The 13457-nt window shown below is 36.8% G+C and overlaps 1 protein-coding gene across 1 annotated transcript in view; it reads left to right on the forward strand.

Moving 5' to 3' along the window:
- The first annotated feature begins 1083 nt into the window (after positions 1-1083).
- The window catches only part of sano (serrano), a 93463-nt gene continuing 81089 nt past the window's right edge, over positions 1084-13457 (forward strand). The window contains exon 1 of the mRNA XM_017177955.3: positions 1084-1200. The gene's annotated coding sequence lies outside the window, so the exon portion shown is untranslated. The remainder of the gene's footprint in view (positions 1201-13457) is intronic.

A 13457-nucleotide genomic window follows, 5' to 3' on the forward strand; every position in this document is an offset into this window, starting at 1 on the left:
GAAAACAGAAGCGGCTGTGGCAGCTGACTTTATGACGTCGCCAGGCCTGGCGTGTTAACCTGGCCAAGAGCAGCTACCTGGCTAGACACGAGAGTTGCTGCTGCTGCTGCTGCTGGTGTCTATCTATCTGTTGCAACTGCAACCTAAGCGCTGGTCACCAACACCACAGACTTAACTTGAAAACCGAAATGCAGAGCCCCAGACTAAGCACACACATGAAAATTCGCTTTTGTTTTATGATTTTCATAAATTCTTCAACAGAAAAAAGTTTATATTAAAACGAAGAAAATAGCTAAAAGCGCGCAAAAAACCAGGAGAAGAAAAAGTCTCTATATGTGTGTGTGTTTGCGAGTGGAAAAACCGGTTGCAGTTAAGGTTCTCCTTGTGTATATATGTGTCTGTTTTTTTTTTTTGCGCTTGACACAGGGCGAAAATAAATAAAAGCGATTAACTTGAGACAGTTTTAGTAGCCAGTGTCCCCCCGCCACGCTTGGCCCTCGCCCTAAAGTCCCCTAGTCCCCCTAGATAAAGCCCTAGTCCAGCTGGAAAATTCCTAAAGAGAGTTGCGGGAAAGCCAAAAGGGGGGGAAAAGTTTGTCAAGTTGAAAGGAAAATGTAGACATTTGTTTGCCGGCTCAGTTTTTCATATTTTAATTATGAAAGAAGTTTATTAAGGGGAAAAGGAGTTGGGTTTTCCTTTATTTAATTATGTGTTTTGTATTTTCAAGAAATTAATTAAGTAATTAATTGCAATAAGGGAAATGTCCAGTACTTTTAAAAGAAATACAATTTTATTTCCTTTTTTAAAATTTTAAAATTTATTTATTTAGATTTACCTTTATTTATTTATTTGTCTTTCCCTTTTTATTTCCAGTATTTCCCCATACACAATTTGGAATATAAATAAAACCAATAAAAAAAGGGATTTAGTAATTTCCAACATAAACGCGTATTGGGTTTTTTAATTTTATAAATATTTGTGCTTGTGTTTCTCTAAGAAAAAATGTGTTTAACCGAGAGAAAAAAATATGGAAAAATTCGTTTATAAATATTAATGTGTTTGGTGTGTTTCTTTTTACTTTCAAAGTCGGTTTCGTTTTTGTGTGTCGTTATTTTGCATTATTAATTTATTAATTACAATAAAAAACCCCCTCAAGTGGAAAGCAGCAAACTCAAGGACAACTTTGAACCTAAACACAATGTAAGTTATAGCCTGATATCTTTGAACTGCGTTTAATTACAAACCTTAGTATTCTCTGGAGGGTCTTTAGGCAAATTTTCGAAAATTTCAATTTGAAATTTGCAATTAAATTGGATTGTGTCCGCCCCCCACACTCTATCATTCCCAGGGATATCGCTCGTGTAATGCCATCTAATCTGCATCTTTCAATTATTTAATAGATTGTATTTACACACACAGCACAGTACATACTCCAACTCTCGGCAGCTCTGTGCAAATATCACGCATACGACACGGTATCCCCGATAAACGTGCCTCGCATGCCCGAGTGTCTTCTGCGGAGTGCGAGTCAATTAAAGTCGATTTTACGACTTCTATATAGCAACTAAAAGTGACGTTTTAAACTCTAATTTTCCAAAAACAAATATCAACAGACGAAAGCGTGCAGCATTTGCATAAAATCGCGCCCCTCGCTTTATTATCGTATTTCATAGTTTTCTGTTCGTGTTTATATATTTCCACCAACTCTCGAATATATGTGTGTTTGTATATTTAAAAGCCAATTGGGCAAAGTTTTTTTTTTATTATTGTAGTAGCTGTGCATTTGCCAAATATGCAAATATGGCCAACGGAAAATATTTTTGTTTGACAATTTCTGCTAGCGTTTTATCTGTTTTTGTCGCATTTTGTGGCAAATTAAAATGGCAGGGAATTAATCATAAAAAAGGTGTACAATTTTATGCACAACATTTATTCGGCTGCTGTCGATACAGTAAGGGGAAGTGAGAGACATAAATATAAGGCGAGTTGGGGAGAGGTAATAGATTAAAAATATTTAAGGAACTATTTTTTGTTACAAGAAATAGGGAAAAAAACAGGCCAAAGGAGGTTTTTAGAAAGAAGAAAATATATTTGTTATTGATAAGCTTCACCAGGCGAATCAATCTAGTCATATTCGTCCGTTAGTTGACCTTTAATTTCTAAGTAGAAATACATATAACTCGAAGGCTCCCAGTCCCAGTTTGAATTAAAATTTTTAAAATATCTAAAAATTAATTAATAACTGTTATAATAATTTTTTATATAATTTTAATGTTTGTTTTATAAAAAATTCATTTTATTCTGCTTTTAAAATATTTTTTCTTTTAAAAAATATCAATAAACGAAGCTAGTAAACTTTAAAATGATATCTTAAAGTTCTAAATTTCCTTTGGTATTTCCCTTTACCTTATATTTATAGCCCGCACTGTCCCACCTGATTGCATAGGCGAAAATATGCGTACAAATGAGATACGTGGGCTTCGGTTGGCTTAGGTCGGCATCAACTTGATTTATGTAAATTGGAAACTGTTCACATAGCAAAACAAAGTTATAATTGAGAGACGAGATTAAAATGCATTTTTTTGATTGCAAATATAAATTTATTATTGCACAAAAAACAATACTACTATATAAATCATAGAAAATTTAATAGTTGCAAAAATATTTTGTGTAAAAAGTAAGTTTCTTCGGCTTTCTTTGCTTAAAATAATCCTGCGGTAATCCCCCAGGGAAGGACTAAAGCTTTCCACTTGAATGCCGGAACTGAAATGCAATTAAAATCCACTAAATGCAGCAGAATGGCATGGAAATCGGTTGAGAGACTTTTCTGCCTCATTTCTCTACTCTCCTCTTTTCCCCCTTCTTGCAGCTAATTAAATTGGCATTAATTTTAATGCAATTTGTGTGTGCTTATCTCAAATGCCAATAAATCAAGCCAAATGCAATACAATAATAACTCATATTTGCTCTCGGTCTTCGGTTAATTAATAATACAAAAAATACAGGCCTGGCGCAAAGGTAAGGGAAAAAATAATGAATAAATTGCGTAGATCAGAAATTGAAGTATTTCTGCCCTGTCGAGTGTTAAATTGAAGATAATTTTTAATTATGGCCACAGTCAGTTGCCGGTACGCGTACGTTAAATTGCCTTTTAAAATTCAATTTACATTTCGGTTTTTTTTGCTTTTCCGTAAAAAAGGGTACGGAGACCCAGGCATCATTAAGTTACGAGGGTTTACAGAAGAGTTAATGGTAATAATAATTAAAGTAGTTATATTTTAGGTGAAGTATTTAATTGTTTAAAGAGTCTAGGTAACAATTAAGGCTTAATTCTTTAGTTTCTCTTAGGTAATTTGTAAGATTATTTACTATTTTTTGTATATTTATTTTGACTAGAGCAAGGTCATCCTTGTAATACTAGGAATTAAAATATTTTAATACAAAATTCATTTACAAACTCCTCTACCTCCTCTCTCCAAAAATAAACTGATGGTCTCGACCTGGAAACCGGAGTTGGGTCGGAATAAAAACAATAACACGCATGTGCGTAAGACTTCGGTAACTTCGGTACTGGGGAGCTGGAAGAGGTGATCTTGTGGAGCTCCTAAGGCCTCTCTCCCTCTCTCTCTCTACAGGAAGCTGCGTGGCTTCGGCATTTAAAAACGTATTAATTCTGACGCGCCGCCTGCCCGTAGTTGTTGTTATTGTTTATGGCTTATGGTAGTTGCGTGAGCCGACACTGATGATGGTATCTGTGGCTGGGATCCGAAACCGAATCTCTTCTGGCTTGGCGTTCTTCCCTGATACAAATGCGAATAGGTTACGTCAATTTTGTGCCGCGGCCTTTGGAATACTTTATCATATTTTGTTTTTATATATACATATTTTTTTTCGTTCTTTTGCCGCTCCTCTATGAGGTACTTCAACACCCCCTCCAAGTGGTCGAACTCCCCCTCGGCGAGTCTGGTTCTACGGAGGTTCTGTGTAAGGTCTACAACCTAGGGAGAAGTTAAGTCAGCTTTTCTAGAGCTGGAGCTGGGAGCTGTCACTTAAACTTCAGAGACATGGGAGAGTTACTCTACGGAAGGAGGGGTATTTGAGGTATACTAAAAAAGCGAAAATAAGTAGGAAATATCATTTTAAAATTTTAGGAAATTCTGAAACTGATAAAATACACAACTTATACATTAAATAACTATTTAAATATCGAACTTTGTTTTAAATTTCGATACAGTTTAAACATATTTTAATTTTCTGTCGTCTCAAAAGGGTAATATATTTTCTTTCTAAAAATAATGCATGTTTTAGCTGCCTTTTTTTAAGTTAGAACACATATTTATATCTCAAAATCGTAATACATTTTCTTCCTATAAAATAAAGCATATATACACTGACTTCTTTTTAAATTAGAAAATATATTTGTAATATTTTTATTGCACAAGATTATTCCTTTCCTTCATAGAGCATCCAAATCTTCACCTTTTACAAATTTTTCTTAGATTTACTGCCTCCGTTTAATTCCTAAAAATTTAAGCATGCTTTCACTGCATTTTTTTTTAAATTATAAAATATATTTCTTATGTTTTTTATGCTGTAAATTATTATTTCTTTCCTTTAATCGTTTTCATAGAGCATCTAAATCTTCACTCTCTGCAAATCTCTTTTAGATTTACTGCTTCAGTTTAATTATTGGCGCATAATTAGCTGCTATAAAACTGATTGGTTTCTTCTTTCTTTCTTTTCTTTATGACAAATGATGTGAAGATCAGAAGTCGGTCCATCGGAGTGCCAGTAAATATTTGCATAAATATTACATATATTAATGCTAATGAGGCATCAAATGCTGGCGATTAAGGGCCAGGCGGCAGAAGCCAATGACCCGCAGCGGAATTAAAAAGCGGAATTGATAGAATTTCTTGGTTATTTCAAAGAAGGCCAAAAGCCGGCTGACTGGCTGACTGGTGTCTGTTTTGGTGTTATAAAACATTTCATTACACGATACAATTGAGTGAACGCCTTGAACTTCCGCTTCAGAAGAAGTTCAGAGCAGTTCAGAGACGGGCCAAAAGCGAACCAATGAAGTCAGAGGGTTTTTTGAGCCAGTTTGTTGTTATATTTGTTGTTGTTACTTATTTTTTTGTTTAGGTATTTGTGTATTGTTGTTGTTGTTGTTGGGGGGAGGCAATGGAATGACAAGCCGAAGACGAAGACGAAGACGTAGATGTAGACTCCACCACAGTTCGTAGTCACTTTGTGCTGAGTTGTATCTGTGTGGCGGAATCTTCAGTTGTTGTGGTTGCACTGAAAGAAAAATGGGGTAGAGAGAAATAGGAAATACAAATTAAAGGGGATCTTTGGCCTAGCAAATAAAAAAAAGAAATTTTTACAAGCCTTTATATATTTTAAAAAATGATAAATAAGCCTCTGCTTGATTTGTAGAGGATATTCCCACTTTCCCTAGCTTTAATAATATTCATTTGTTATTTAGAATATTATTTATCTTACACATACCCCCTTTTTTCTCTCTCTGCATCTGTGTGAAGCCATGTTTCACACTTCAGAGGGCCTATCGGCGACCGCAGCAGGCCAAACAAATTGTAAAGTCATAGGCAAAAGACGAGACCAGCCAAGAGCAAGACCAACTCGAAAGACCAAAACTCACAGACCAAGTCCAAGTCCAAGTCCATGACCAACTCCAACTCCTTCTCGTGGAGTGGCTGCAGAAAAATAAAGTTAAGCAGTACAAAAAGGCTTTTAATTTTAATTTGCATATGGCAGAACGCGCTCGAGCGGAGCTCCAGAACCGTAGCCGGAGTAGAAGAACCCAAGTATCTGTAAGATACTCGCACTCGCATTCGCACTCGTACATGCAATGCCAAGTAAAAGAATAAGAACAGCCTTTTGGCCCTTCGCGTTGCAAAAAATGCAAGTTAAATTTAATTTATTTCTCCACCGATTTGCCGAGCTTGAAGATGAGGTGTTTTTTGTTATTGTTCTAGGTTGTTCTCGGTCCGGAACTTGTACAGCATAAAAGGTATAAGGTAGTGGGAGAAAGAGAGCTACTCTATAAAGGAAGACATCTTTCTAAGTTTGGGATATATTTCAGATTCTACAAAATATTTAAAATATATATATTTAAAAAGGAAATAAAGGTGGTAATGAGCTTAGACGCTTTGGTGTCTTTTGTTGTTTTTTGGGAAATAATAATACAAATTAAATAAACATCTTCAGAATCTTCTTCCCTTTAATTACTAAAAAATATTCAATAAACTTTAATTTAAACATCGTTCTTTGTTATTTTCCCCGAAACTTTTTTCATTTAAAATTATTTAAAACAACATTAACACCTAGAGTAATGCCACAATCTGTGCTACACCCCCAGGTATTTCATAGTCGAGGCTCGTCTATCCTTAAAACATTCCTTCTCCTCTTTTTTTATTTCCATTTTTTTTTTTGCCATTGTTGTTGCTGTGTGAAAAATGAGCCAAAATGAGGAGTTCCAGCGCAAGTCTCACTCTCTTCTTAAGTGGGTTCAACTCTAATGACCGCGTGTGAAAATGAAAATGGAAAATGCGCGCTGCTGCCTGGCGTTGGTGGCGGTACCGGCATAGACTCCTCCAGTCCAAGCCCAAGTCTTCTCCCGTCTCAGCCAGTTGCGCTCCAGTGAATTTTTTTTGCCACGGTCAAGGGGGAGCAACATGTGAACTTGTGAAAAATCGAAATTCCAATTCCAAGTTGCAACGGCAGCGGCAAGCCGGCTTTAGCCAACGTTGAGAAATGATTTACGCTTAAATAACATGTTGCATGTGGCAAGTATGTCGTTGTTGTTGTGGTTGTTGTTGTTGCCCCGCCAACAGATCGTGAAGTTCTTCTTTGGCTACAACTTCCTCTCCTCTTGTGGCAATGATAATGAATTTTGTAGCCAGGAAATAAGTTGAAAGAAAAATGTTGGAGAACAACTGGGAGACACTAGAAATTAAGGGATTTGCTGTGGGATTAGATCCAGGTCAGCGTCAGCGGCAATCGATGCCCGCAAATTATATTCAATAACAAGTTGCCATATCGAGATTTCAGCAAATCAATTATGGCCCACAAATTGCCAAGAAAGAATCAACGAAAAGCTCAGAGATGGGAAGAGAAAGACTGAAAAATTCCAAACAAATTTGAAGTTTGCTGATGGATTTGAAAAGATAGAAGATACGGATATGAGTTTTGAGGGGGAAATTCACAATAATTATGGAATTAAGAGTTGATAGAGAGTTGCATAACTGAAGCTTAGGATTTTAGAGAAGAAATGCAGGTGGGTTTTGAAACCAAAAAAATTCTTATTAATTCCTAGGATTTTTAATAAATGTCTGCTTAGGTATTTAAAGAAAATCAATAAAAAATCTCTTACAAAAATATTTAAATTTTATAAAAACCCGCACCTAATGATGTGGAAAACTTTTGAATTATTTGACAATTATTCCCCGCAAAATATTTGTCAAGTTTCGCCGGCAGAAGTTTTGTCAACACCCAAAACGAAATTGGTTTTTAAGTTATGAAATTCTCTTGTGTTTCCCGGCGAAAATGCAATAATGAAGTCATGAAAACAAAAAACGCAATTGGTGACAGTCTGGCCACCAAAAAAGTGCAGAATAAACGGACAAAAGCAAACAACTTGGGGTGGAAAAACTTAAAAAAAAAAAAACCTAAAAAGGGAGAGCTGGCTGGGAAGCATCATCGGCCATCGACAGGCAAAAACTATTTTCGAGAGGGGAACTTGAATGACTCGAGCACGAACTGATGATGATTTCTCTCCCTCTTTTACATAATTTTTCCCGTTCGACTCTCGGCAAACAACTCAATTTCAAAATTTCTTTAGACAAAATGCAGTTGAAATTATTTTGTAATATTTGCAATTCACAAATTGTGCCTAAATCGTGGCTGTTTTTTTGTTTGATTAAATTTTGCGGATTGGCAATTTTCAAAACTGCAGCTGACAATGTAAACACGGGAAATGGCTTTCAGACTAGCCGGGAGCGCGCTTTTAGTTCATAGAAGTTTTCAATGTTCAGTTTTCAGCTTTCAGTTTCCAGCTTTTCAGCGAATTCAATTATTTTTGCTGTTCATTGATGTGTTTCCCCTTGTTTCTCTTGTTTTTTCTTTGTTTAATTGAACAACGTGGCGTATGCGCAATGTTTGGCCTGTTCCTCGTTTTTCTTTTACGACACAATAACAGCAACAGCTGTGCATATTTTTTAATGCGTGCATAAAAAAGGAAATATATGTAAATATCCCGCTAAGTAAATAATTTCATTAGCCAAGCGCCCGAAAGGAAAAATATGAAAGAATTATATGCCTTTTGTGAGGCCAAAATTTTTCTGCATAAATCCAGTTCATAGTTCGTTTTTTTTTTTTCATTTTACACCGGACATGGCCATAGAATTTGGGCCAAGCGCGCCCACTGACTGACTGGGCTGGCTTTTCCGAGGGCTTTCGTGTGTGATATGTGTGAAAAATGGCCAACTGCATTGGCAGCGACACCAACAATGCGCAATCAAATTGCTCCAAAAAAGTGACAAATACCTCGATACAGGGACCCACAGACAGACAGGTAAAGTTTTCCACTTCCCCTCCGAGTTGTTGCGACATCGATTGGATAGACAGATGGCCAACCAGACAGCCAGACAGTGGAACTTGGCTCAGAGAAAAAAAGGCGCTCACTCTGCTTGGCACATGCCAAAATGGCAACCGCAGCGTAAAAATGCCAAAGCAAGAGCAGAAAAAAAGCGTTTTATATATCGGTATGCATATAGCGGGAAAAAATTCAACGCAGTCAAATGCCAAATGATTTGTCAGCAATTGCTGCAGCAAAGGGTTAACGGCAGGAAGTGATGGGGTTAAAAGTGGCAAGTGCACTGCCCGCGGGGGAGCCATTGAATCAGGAATCAGCAGGAATCGGCAGGACTTGTAACACGGAGAGAGAGAGAGGAAGTTAACCCCCTTTGATGATAGAGCTCATCAAAGACAAAAAGATAGACGAATATTTGCATGCAATTTAGAAGAGCGAAGGGTGCAACGCCGCGTATACGTAATGTTCAAATAGGGTTTAAGAAGAAAAATAAATGGAATTAAAAGGAAGTACCACAAAGAAATTAAATTTAATTAAATTTAAACAGAAAAGAAACCTGTTTAATTTAATATATATTAAAGAAATTTTAATCTTTCCTATAAATGTATATTAAATCTCTATAAAAATCTCCCTTAAACCTCTCAATTCCACATCTCTTTTACCTATTCCCCGCTGCATTTATTGTTCAATCAACTCAAGCCTGCGATTTGCATAACTCTTTAATTGATTCATGTCATTAAGCTGATTGATTTCGTATTAAAGAAAGAAAATAATAAGAAATCCAAAAAAAAGCCAAGCCAGCTGGCTGTCATTCGGTCATTAGATCAGCCCCAGACTCCCCTCAAACTCCCAACTAGTTTCTACATCTGCGTTTCTGCAACAATATATATATATTTGGTGTTTGGGAGTTATCTAATATGTATGTTCGGATCGTGATTGCCAGACACACAAATGACATTTGACATGTTATGCGGACACAAAGCCCACTTAATTGTGGTCTCGGCATATGGCAAGTTTATGCTTATCTGAAAATAAGGGGAAACCAGAGGAAACCGAGAATAAAAGAAGTGACGTTGCTCATAAATTTGTTTTGTGGCTGCTGCAATTGTTTAATTGTGGCCGGGCTTGTGTCCAGAGCTTGGACTGCCTCGACTCTTTGATAATCGCTTTAAAAGTGACTCAACTTTTACGGGGCCTGGCCAGAGAGTGTTTGGCAATTGTTTTGTGTGTGTTTTGTATTGTTCAAAATTATTGTCAATTGTGTGCAGCAAAAGTCAAATTAATTTTCAAACAATTTTACAAGTTTTAATTACAACAAAAGGCAAGGATTTTTCTGGGGAATTTTTAAGTAAATAATTCAGGGATTTGTGGAGGTTTTAGGTATGATTTTAGGTAAGTTTTTGGGATGGTTTTTCCAATATATATACTCGGCATTTGGGAGGGCTTTTCGTGCCCCTTTTTGGTGTTTGAAAAACAATATAAATGCTGAACAAATTTTGCGGTTGACTTATGCAAGCGACCTTAGCCAAAGGTTGGCAGCGCGGACAATCATAAAAAAAAGAAGGCGAATCAAATAATCGGATTTTCTGATTTTTCCCTTCATAAACTTGCCGCCGGTGATGTCAGTCAGTCCTAGTCAGTCAGTCTGTCAGATCGTGATCGATGCTCGCAATTTTCATTGCTTTTTGTTATTGTTCTCCGCGACCGGAATGCGACCGTTTTGCCCGGGGCTAGAAATCGGCTTCGATTTGACCGGGGCCAACTGTCAACGAGCCACAATCCGCCGCCAATCGGCCAACAACTGTTAACTGTTTTGGCGGGCCAATTGCAGCAGCAGCAGCAGCTGCACACTCAGCCTCCTTTGCAAAATATGGCCCATAATTCGCTAGGCTCTTTTGGCCCTTTTTGCTTGTCACTAAATCGTGCTGTCAGGTTTCTCATGGATCACAGCGAGAAGTTCCCAAGACTGTGTGTCTCTCTTGTGGGATTCCTGGATTCTAATTGCTAATTGTGGGAGGTTAGAGCAACGTCCTGGTTATCTAGGTTGGGATTTTTGTAGGAGGGGAAGAGAGGTAAATTTAAGCTGAGTTTTATTATAATATATTATCCATATGACAGGCTTTATCCCAAATCATTTCCCTAATTAATTCCCCATGACATTCCCTTAATTTTCACCCTTACTTTCCCCTAATTAACCTTAAAACCCATTCCAGCAGATGAAACCTATTTAACTGAAGACATTTTCCATCTGCAGGCTATTTCCTGGTCATTAAAATTTCCACTCACCTGAAGTTTATGATTTTCTTAAATTAATTACAAATTCGACAGGGCTCTAATTGAATCTGGATGTGTGTGTATGTATGTTGCTTCCAACTCCAGTTTAGTCTACAAATCCAATCTCGGCGACAAATCCGACTGAGAACTTTCTGCTGCAAAGAGGACAAGTCCGAAATGAAGATAAACACCCAGAATTTACACACACATACACGCACACATGTGGCCAAAAAGGGAGGAGGGAGGCGTGGTCGGTTGCCAGAACTTGTGACAAACTTGGCTAACCGCCATGGCAGAATGGCAGCAGACGGCTGCTCCCTGTTCCATGTACCATGTTTCTGCTGGCATGCATGGCGTATACGCAATATGCACAAATAAATGTCAACTTAGAAAGCGCAGCTTCCGGCGAAAGAGATGGAGATGGTGAGATAGAAAGAGAGCGAAGCTAAGCCCGCATTTAATAAAAACGAAAATGAAATTAAATATTCCACAACTGCTGACAAAATGTCAAGTGTAGCAATAAAGATGGGATAAAAAACCAGCCAGGGAGCAGGGAGCAGAGTTCCTAATGAATTTACAACCCGAAATGCGGGAGAGCGCAACGAATGAGAAATTGTTTAAAAAAAAGAAGGAGTGTGCACGAAGGAGGAGAAGAAATTAATTTAGCAAATTTTTAATTGCTCATGTCGTTTGGCGGAGAGGCAGCCAACGATCGCATCAAACTTGGCTGCCGCTGGCGGCTATTTGCTTTGCGTGCCTCTCAGTCTTCTTAACCCTCTTCTCTGTCTGCTTTTTAACTTATTTTTCTTTGGCTTCTTCTTTGGTTTTCCTCAGCCCAAAGTTGAAGTTGAAGTTTAAGGTCAAAGAGAGAATTTCGCGGTAGGTATATTCGCACATGTTGCCTCATCTTCAAGTTCAAAAGCAGCAGCAGCCTGCCGCAAATTTCTTTTGCGGTTTTTAGCCATAAATATCTATATATTTTATATACATTTCCCTTTTTGTCCAAATCAGCTTAACCCCCGGAAGACATCAGCAGCTGTCATCTGATTTTGATGAAAATTTTGTATCTCGAATATTTTTCCCCCTTCTTTTTTCGAGCTGTCACGTGTGTGCTTGTGCGATTTCAATTGAAAAAGCATTTCTATGGAGAATACCTCAAGCGAAATTGATTCCCTCATAGAGAACCATAGAGAAACGGAGAAAAGAGTGAGTGGGTTGTGAGGGGAAAAAGTAAAGAATAGTGAGGCTACAACCCTCCTCGGGCTGTAAGCGGATATATTTTTACAGCTTGACAGTTTTGATTTCATGGAAGTACGAGTATATTTGAACTTTTATGGAAACAAACAACAGCTGGCATGGACATTTAATTTCTTGATTCTTGATTTCTCAAACAAATATTAGAAAGTGCAAAGAATATGGTTTCCGGGAAATATGTAAACATAAGTTGGGGAAGTTGAGAAATTAAAGAGAAAATTAAATGTTTTATGGCTTAATTGTAGTTTACAAGGATGGTATGTCAAGTTGTTAATATAATTTTCAAGTAAATCTTTAGTTTTAGAGCTCTTAGAAGTCTAGAATTTATAAAAATACAGTTATGAAAATATATTACAATAAATTGTGGAAGAATATCCTTCATTTCCATTAACTAAGCTGATGAAAATATAAAAGAGAATTTTGTTTAAAGTGATCCTTAATGTTTAATAGGTTTTATTCAGATTTGAATCAAATTCCCTCTGAGAAAACTATATTATTCTTAAGGAAATAATTATCAAACAGCTTTTAAAATATATTTAATATAAACAATCAATTTTTTAAAGCTTAGAAAAATGAAAAAAGAATCTTGTTTAATATGTTCCTTAATGTTTATTATGATTTATCCAGGTTTAAATCAAATTTCCTCCAAAAAAACTATATTATCCTTAGGAAAATGAATTTTAAATACCTTAAGAAATATATTTTATATAAAAAACAATTTTTAAAATCAACAAACATAACATTTAATAAACCCAGACAGACTATTTAATTTTTAAATATTTAATATATAAAATTATACAAATTAAAATACCCATTTACCATTCCATTAAAACCCACTAAAAACGCATTAAATGAAATTTAGCTTGGCTTAATCATTAAATTCTTGGTCAAACCGGCTTTTCCGAAATTCCAATGACCATGGCTGACTAAACACTAACCCCAATTTGTGCATATACATGGTTATAGTATAGCCTGGGTATATATATCGGAAATGTTTCGCCCAAAATCGGAGCACTCAACGTAAATGAGATTTAATCACAATTTGCCATTTGTGAGCGACATGCGTGGCGTTGTGTTGTTTTGTATTTGATCTGCTCCCAAGCGGCTTAATTTGCAAATATTTTTCTGTCGCCGCCAACAAATTGCTTCCCATTGGAGTCAGTCCCAAACTCCTCCTCTCCATCCTCCTCTACCAAGCCAAATGGGAATTGATCCGGAATGGTGGCTCTGCCAGGCTCATAATTCGTGAAACATATGTACGACTGCGACTGCGGGCAGGAAGTTGGCAATTGGCCAGGCCAAGCTATAGAGATCC

This window comes from Drosophila kikkawai, chromosome 2R (assembly GCF_030179895.1).
Source record: "Drosophila kikkawai strain 14028-0561.14 chromosome 2R, DkikHiC1v2, whole genome shotgun sequence".
Taxonomy (NCBI): Eukaryota; Metazoa; Arthropoda; class Insecta; order Diptera; family Drosophilidae; genus Drosophila; species Drosophila kikkawai.